Raw genomic sequence first — 8922 nt, 5'->3', positions numbered from 1 at the left:
GGGACCACATTTGCTATCCACAATCCTCTGGGACCTCACCTGTGTCCAGTGAAGAGACAAAGATTTCTGTTAGAGGCCCAACAATTTCATCTCTTGCCTCCCTGAGGAGTCAAGGATAGATGCCATCTGGCCCTGGGTATTTGTCTGTCTTAATGTTTCCTAAAAAACCTAATACTTCCTCCCTTGTAATTGAGATTTTTTCTAACGGGTCAACACATCTCTTTGAGACACTACCAGTCAACATGTCCCTCTCCTTTGTGAATACTGATGCAAAGTATTCGTTTAGGATCTCACCTACTTCCTTTGGTTCTAAGCATAATTCCCCCCCTTTGTCCCTGAGAGGTCCGATTCTTTCCCTAACAACTCTCTTGTTCCTAACGTATGTATAAAATGCGTTAGGATTCTCCTTCATCGTGTCTGCCGAGGACATTTCGTGACCCCTTTTTGCCTTTCTAACTCCCTGTTTGAGTTCTTTTCTACTTTCTCTGTATTCCTCCAGTGCTCCATCTGTTTTTAGCTGCCTGGACCTCATGTATGCCTCTTTTTTCTTTTTGATTAGACCCACAATTTCACTGGTTATCCATGGCTCCCAAATCCTACCTTTCCGATCCTTCCTCTTTACAGGCACATGCCTGTCCTGCAGTCCTATCAACTGCTCCTTAAAAGACTCCCACATGCCAGATGTGGATTTACCCTCGAACAGCCTCTCCCAATCAACAGCCACCAAATCCTGCCTAATCCGGCTGTAGTTAGCCTTCCCCCAATTCAGCACCTTACCCATAGGACAACACTCATCGTTTTCCATTACTATCCTAAAGTTTACAGAATTGTGGTCACTATTTGCCACATGTTCAACTACTGAAATTTTGATGACCTGACCGGGCTCATTCCCCAGTATTAGGTCCAGTATAGCCCCCTCTCTAGTTGGACTGTCAACATATTGTTCCAAAGAACCTTCCTGTACGCATTTTATAAATTCTTCCCCGTCCAGGCCCCCAGCCCTAAGCGATTTCCAGTCTATACAAGGGAAATTAAAGTCTCCCACTACAACAACCCTATTTTTTCTGCACCTGTCCAGAATCTCCTTACATATCCGTTCCTCAACTTCCCTTGGGCTGTTGGGAGGCCTGTAGTATACCCCCAGCATAGTGACTGCACCCTTCCTGTTTCTGAGCTCCACCCACAGTGACTCGTTACCTGACCCTTCCAAATTGTCCCCCCTCTGTACCGCTGTTATATGGTCCCTAACCAGCATTGCTACTCCCCCACCTCTCCTAGCCCCTCCTCTGTCTCGCCTAAAACACTTATACCCCAGAATATTCAGCTGCCAGTCCTGTCCTTCTTTTAACCAAGGTAGGGACATGTTCGGCGCAACTTGTGGGTTGAAAGGCCTGTTTGTGCTGTAGCTTTTCTATGTTCTATGTTCTACATTAACACTGCAATGAAGTTACTGTGAAAATCTCTGAGTCGCCACACTCCGGCACCTGTTCGGGTACACTGAGGGAGAATTTAGCATGGCCAATGCACCTAACCAGCACGTCTTTTGAACTGTGGGAGGAAACCAGAGCTCCCAGATGAAACTCACACAGACACAGGGAGAACGTGCAGACTCCGCACAGGCAGTGACCCAAGCCAGGAATTGAACCCATATTCCTGGCGCTGTGAGGCAGCTTTGCTTACCACTGTGCCACCGTGCTACCCCTAAATGTAAATCTAGTCTGGCAGCGAGAGAGCAAAATAGATAGAGATAGAGAATGAGAGATAATTAAAGAGAGGTAGTTAGCGAGAGAGACAGAGAGGGGGATGGATAAATAGATAGATAGATAGATAGATAGATAGATAGATAGATAGATAGATAGATAGATAGATAGATAGATAGATAGATAGATAGATAGATAGATAAAGTGAGAGAGATAGAGGTATATAGAGACAGAGATTGATAGAGAGATAAGCAAAGATGGACAGACAGAAAGACAGACACTCCATAGTGACTTGCTGGAGCTCGAAATGCAAACTGCCTGTCTGGCCTGACCTGTCTGACTCAGGGCAGTTAAGACTGAGGAAGCAAAGTTCCAGCGGCAACATGCAAAAGGAGCAAAGCAAAGGAGGATGCGCCCCCATTTTACAGCACTAGCTGCTATAAAGCAGATGAGTTTAAGGTCCCATTGAAAGGGAGAAGGTAAGTTTCTAAGGTAACTGAATGGGAAGTGGGGGTTCAGACATTGGCGGGGGAGATCCAAGCAGAGGGGGGAGATCCTGACATGGGGGGGGGTATCCAGAAATGGGGGTGGGAGATCCAGTTATTGGGTAGTTCCAGAAAGGGGGGGTATGGTCAGAGGTCCACGCATCGGGTGGGGGAGGGGGGTTGGGGTTGTCTGGAAATGAGGGGCGGTTGTCAGAACAAGGGTTGTTTGCTGTTCGGGTCAGGGAGTCGGATTGAAGGGGTGGTCAGGTTAAAGGTTGTGGTTTGGGGTGTATTGTTAGGGTCAAGGGCTGGGTCAGAAGGGGGTTGATTTGGGCTTTGGAAAGCGGGGAGGTTGTCAGGTCAGGCATTGTTGTTCAGGTCGAGGGGGTTGGGTCAGGAGCGATGTCGGGTCAGCGGGAGTGGGGAATCCCGTGCAGGGGTGTGTGAGAGATGTACCATGCGCAGTTTGCTCTGGATGTTTAAAATAGTTACCCTGAAGTTTGAAATGTTTTTTTCCTTTGAACTCTTTCAGAGTAACTATCGGGGTAAAACTAGCAGAACCACCCAAAGTTAATGATTTAAATTGTTGGATGGTCCCCATCCCAGCGAAGGGAAGGTAACACTTCTGGGCAATTGTCAGGTAAACCCTTATGTGGGAACATCCAAGAGGGAAACTCCAATGCCTCTTTAGGGGTCCCCCCAAATGTGATGCTGGGGAACCAGGAAGTTCTGGCCCGATACATATATTTGAAAACAGCTGCGTGCACTCTCCTAGTCCACGTAAATTTTATCCTAGATTTCTAAAAATACGTTGCAATGACATGAGGAAATGAAACAAACATTCGACAGATACCTGCCCTCGACGTGACTTTCCACCAGCAACCAATTTAAAGCCTTTCATCTCAGATTTATAAACAAAATATTTCAACGCAGACTTTAGATGCAGAAACAAAAAGCTATGCCTTTTCAAATCACACAGCAGGATCACAATATTATCAATGTAAATGCCTTCTCTTTGTGAATGGGAGGTGTGACAAGACTTTCGAGTCAAGCCTAAATAAGACTTCTGAGGTTTTCAACGTTATATAAAAGGAGGCCAGTGAACATTATAAATCATTGTGGAGCAGTTAACCAATGAAATTGCTCGTTTCAGATCTCCGGAGACCTTGTAATACAACTGAGAGCAGTCAAAGGGAAATTATAAGCTCTCTCACGTTCGAGCACTAACAAACGGCTGGGACATTTTGCCAATACTAATGTGTGGGAGCAGGGGATGGAGAGGCCTGTTAGAGCTTGCCAGGCTCCTGCTCCCTTTGAATCCTGATCAACCATTACATGGAAATTCAGCATTGATTAGAACTGACTCAAAGGCTTTATTCCTTTAAGGAAAACATTTATATTAACCAGTGAATCCGTTACGGTGTTGCTGAGCCCCTCACATATTGTCAGTATAACACGAATGAGAGAAAAGTCAAGCTCATCTCCGTATCATGGGTTTTAGTGCTTTAGGGCTCAGCTTTGCTTTTGACAGTGAGAGCGCTTGCCATAGTCACAGCCAGGGAGTATTTTTTTTTCTATGGCAGGCCATGGAGTGGGGGTTGCAGAGGGAGGGTGCGTGAGAAAGAAAGCGTACAGGAGTTCCGTCTAATTCTCCTGCAGCATTTTCCGACAGATTGATCATCGGTTCAATTACGTTATCTTTTTAAAGATGTGCCTGCTTCAAGTAGAAAATGCAAAATGAAATCATTCATAAAGTGTGTGTGTTATCCATTAACTTACTTTAACGTCATTCTCTTTGAGCATATTTAACAAAATGACGATTCATGTTCAAGCAGAGAATTACTCATTGAAAGTTTCCTTTGAGCTCGAGAACAACAACAGCTTAGAAGCTGTGTGCAGCAGCTCCCACACACCAGATTGTCACTCTGAAGCTCATTATGGGATTGTTACAATGCAGGCACCAGTTTGAGCCTAGCAGCTGCTTTCGAAAAGTGCAAGGTGGCAGCACTGAGTATATCATATCTTAAATCACATTAACCATCAGTAATGTGAAAGGCATTTGAGCAACAACAATGAACATGATAATGGTGTTGAATGCTGAAGTTTCTTTATACAAACAAGTAATTTGGACCCTGCATTAATATCAACTGGGAAATAATCCATTTAAAGGCTGTGCCAGATATGGTGAAATGGAAAAAGGATTTTGCTTGAGTCGGCTCCTGATCCAAACATGAACTATCACGTCGTTGATAATAGTTCACTTCCACTAAAATTTCAACAACCATCTATCCTAGACTGCTCAGGGAGACAAGAGATGTAATTGCTGGGCCTCTGACAGAAATCTTTGTCTCTTCATTGGACACTGGTGAGGTCCCTGAGGATTGGAGGATAGCGAATGTGGTACTGTTATTTAAGAAGGGTAGCAGGGATAACCCGGGTAATTATGGGCCAGTGAGCTCGACATCCGTGGTAGGGAAGTTGTTAGAGAGGGTTCTTAGAGACAGGATGTATGCGCATTTAGAACGGAACAATCTCATTAGTGACAGACAGCATGGTTTTGTAAGAGGGAGGTCATGCCTTACAAATTTGGTGGAGTTTTTTGAGGAAGTGACAAAAACGGTTGACGAAGGAAGGGCCGTGGATGTCGTCTATATGGATTTCAGTAAGGCATTTGACAAAGTCCCTCATGGCAGGTTGGTTAAGAAGATTAAGGCTCATGGGATACAAGGAGAGGTGGCTAGATGGGTAAAAAACTGGCTTGGCCACAGGAGACAGAGGGTAACAGTCGAAAGGTCTTTTTCCGGCTGGAGGTCTGTGACCAGTGGTGTTCCGCAGGGCTCTGTACTGGGACCTCTGCTATTTGTAATATATATAAATGATTTGGAAGAAGGTGTAACTGGTGTTATCAGCAAGTTTGCAGATGACACGAAGATGGCTGGACTTGTGGATAGCGATGAACATTGTTGGACAATACAGCAGGATATAGATGGGCTGGAAAATTGGGCGGAGAAATGGCAGATGGAATTTAATCCAGATAAATGCGAAGTGATGTATTTTGGAAGAACTAATGTAGGGGGGAGTTATACAATAAATGGCAGAGCCATCAAGAGTATAGAAACACAGAGGGACCTAGGTGTGCAAGTCCACAAATCCTTGAAGGTGGCAGCACAGGTGGAGAAGGTGGTGAAGAAGGCATATGGTATGCTTGCCTTTATAGGACGGGGTATAGAGTATAAAAGCTGGAGTCTGATGTTGCAGCTGTATAGAACGCTGGTTAGGCCACACTTGGAGTACTGTGTCCAGTTCTGGTCGCCGCACTACCAGAAGGACGTGGAGGCTTTAGAGAGAGTGCAGAGAAAGTTTACCAGGATGTTGCCTGGTATGGAGGATCTTAGCTATGAGAAGAGATTGGGTAAACTGGGCTTGTTCTCCCTGGAAAGAGGGAGAATAAGGGGAGACCTAATAGAGGTGTACAAAATTATGAAGGGTATAGATAGGGTGAACAGTGGGAAGCTTTTTCCCAGGTCGGAAGTGACGATCACGAGGGGTCACAGGCTCAATGTGAGAGGGGCGAGGTATAATTCAGATATCAGAGGGACGTATTTTACACAGAGAGTGGTGGGGGCCTGGAATGCGCTGCCAAGTAGGGTGGTGGAGGCAGACACGCTGGCATCGTTTAAGACTTACCTGGATAGTCACATGAGCAGTCTGGGAATGGAGGGATACAAACGAATGGTCTAGTTGGACCAATGAGCGGCACAGGCTTGGAGGGCCGAAGGGCCTGTTTCCTGTGCTGTACTGTTCTTTGTTCTTAACCACAGACCTTAGTACCTGTTACCCATTTGCCCACAAATCACGAGTGACTACCCTTCACAAGGAATTAATTGCATATAAAGGGCTTTGAAATGTCCTGAGGATGTGAAAGGTGAAAGGTAAAGGAACATTTTTTCACTTTACATTGAAAGGAAATATTTGCCAGCAGTCCCAATCGAGTATGATACCTTAACATTGGGTTGAGGAGCAAGGTGGGCGCATTGCGCTTCCACCACTTCTGCCCAAGCAACGTAAAGATGTCTTCTGTCTCCCCAGGGATCCGAATTGAAATCTGTTTTGAACATTGTCAAGCCAATATCTAGGAGTGAGAAAATCCACAGCACAAACCCTCCTTATCACCAATGACAAAGCAAAGTCAGAAGACCACAGGGATAGCAGCTGTGAGGTAAAGCGAATGTCATGCTGACACAATGGGATTTGTTTTGAGGTTGAAGTAATATTATATTGCCTGACAATAGAGGAATCTAACACTGTACTGTTGTTCTAATGAAGCCAGCTGTGTTTTGTTGTGCAAAATAAGTAGATAGAGTAGTAAAATATGTCATTCCCGATCACTGATGATCAAACATAAAACAGTTAACCAATTTGTGAAGTTACTGAAGGAATTACACATGAGGAAAAACATATTTTATAAAGCGAGTAATAACCTTAACATGAAGTAGAGTCCCAAATCAATTTAGCACCATTCATTTCCCTTGAATATGTATTTCACTTAATGAATTCAGCTGGTTAAAATTTGTCTGGATATTGAAAATGGACCATGTCCTCAGGGACAGGATGTACAAATCTCAAGACAAAGGAGAAAAGGGGGAAGGCCACTTTTGCATTAAGCAGTGTATAGACATTTGGTTCCCAAATACCAAGCGTCACTACGTGCTGAGTTCTTCCTTTCGGCAGTGTTGCAAAAGACGGGTCTAGCCACATTGCCATGGAATGCTCCATTCAATTTGACTGTGCTGCACCATCTCTGCCTCGTGGAGAAGTTTATGCAGAAAAACACCTTCAACCATAAGTTCATTAAGTAGTGGTCAACACATTTTTTTTCATAGAAACCCTACAGTGCAGAAAGAGGCCATCTGGCCCATCGAGTCTGCGCTGACCACAATCCCACCCAGGCCCTACCCCTGTGTCCCTACACATTTACCCGCTAATCCCTCTAACCTACGCATTTCAGGATACTAAGGGGCAATTTTAGCATAGCCAATCAACCTAACCCACACATCTTTGGGCTGTCGGAGGAAACCGGAGCACCCGGAGGAAACCCACGCAGACACGAGGAGAATGTGCAAACTCCACACAGACAGTGACCCAAGCCGGAAATCGAACCCAGGTCCCTGGAGCTGTGAAGCAGCAGTGCTAACCACTGTGCTACCGCGCCGCCCTCAAAATTATACTTATCCTCAAGCCATGACCCATGCAGATTTTGCACAGACAGTGATCCAAACCGGGAATTGAACCCAGATCCCTGGCGCTGTGAAGCAGCAGTGCTAACCAGTGCTCCATTTGTTAAACTCAAATCCATTCTGTCAGTGGTGGGATTCGAACCCACACCTCCGCAGAGACTGAAGCCCTAATCCAGCGCCTTAGACCACTCAGTCACGCTGACACGCTGACACATGATGTCTTCGAGGCCCTGTGGGAAAAGAAGATGGTTCCCTGAGCAGATTGTCACAGTTATTTGGCAGAATGCGTCATTGCCAGAACTTTCAAACAAGCACCAAGACATACCTTGGCTGGTGGTGAGAAGTGCCCACCCTGTCAGATCCTTCCTGCACACCCAGAGTCCCTCTCTGCATGTTGCTCTAGAGATGGCTCTGGTGGGGAAGGGATGTTGTTCTCCTCCTCCTTGTGGAATTTGCCTTTGCAAAGCAGATCTGGAAAAAAATGCAATGGTTTTTGTCAAGTTAGAACAAAGAACAAAGAACAATACAGCACAGGAAAAGGCCCTTCGGCCCTCCAAGCCCGCGTCGCTCCCTGGTCCAAACTAGACCATTCTTTTGTATCCCTCCATTCCCACTCCGTTCATGTGGCTATCTAGATAAGTCTTAAACGTTCCCAGTCCACCTCCACCACCTTGCGCGGCAGCGCATTCCAGGCCCCCATCACCCTGTGCGTAAAATACATCCTTCTGATATCCGTCTTAAACCTCTCCCCCCTCACCTTGAACCTATGACCCCTCGTGAATGTCACCACCGACCTGGGAAAAAGCTTCCCACCGTTCACCCTATCTATGCCTTTCATAATTTTATACACCTCTATTAGGTCAACCCTCATCCTCCGTCTTTCCAGTGAGAACAACCCCAGTTCATCCTGAGCAGATCCATGACAAAGGATTCTGTGCTCTACAGGCTACTTCCAGGGACGCACACCAAGATTAAGATCAACAACGTTTGGAGAACCATCAGGTGGGTGAAAGACACTCTTTAGTCCACTCAAAACCTGTTGGTTTTCCTGTGCAAAGAGTTATCCACGACTGAGTGTTGCAGGCTAGCATATTCCAGGGTCCAGGGCTACATGCTGAGGAATGCACTAAAGTTCAGAGCTGCTGCCACGAAGGTGCAATGGGGAATGACTCTTCAAGCAGATTACATAGTGAGGCCAGAAACTGTGCAAAACCCCCTGGGCTATATGGTTGATGTGTAATGAACATTGTAAATATTGACTGCCATTGTAAACATAGTGCTTAACAAACAATATTGGATGAAAGTGATTTGCTTTGCACTTTATGTAATGTCAACTTTGAAAGATATCATGTAATGTATTTTTATAAATTTCATGAATAAAGTATATTTTTACAGAAAAGGTTACTCTGCTGCCAAAATGGATCAACTTTACTAGATTAGCATTTTATTAATATCAAATACAATTCCAAAGCAATTTCAAAGCAATTAATATTGAAGTAT

At 45.2% G+C, this 8922-nt stretch overlaps 1 non-coding gene across 1 annotated transcript; it reads right to left on the bottom strand.

The window, feature by feature from the left end:
- Nucleotides 1-7543: 7543 nt before the first annotated feature.
- trnap-agg (transfer RNA proline (anticodon AGG)) lies at nucleotides 7544-7625 on the bottom strand. The gene has a single exon. It is a non-coding gene; the product is annotated as a tRNA-Pro (tRNA).
- Between the last annotated feature and the right edge of the window lie 1297 nt (nucleotides 7626-8922).

The sequence above is a fragment of the Mustelus asterias genome, chromosome 4 (assembly GCF_964213995.1).
Source record: "Mustelus asterias chromosome 4, sMusAst1.hap1.1, whole genome shotgun sequence".
In the NCBI taxonomy this organism is placed as follows: Eukaryota; Metazoa; Chordata; class Chondrichthyes; order Carcharhiniformes; family Triakidae; genus Mustelus; species Mustelus asterias.
Note: the sequence above shows the minus strand (reverse complement) of the source record. Positions and strands in the feature narration are given on the sequence as shown.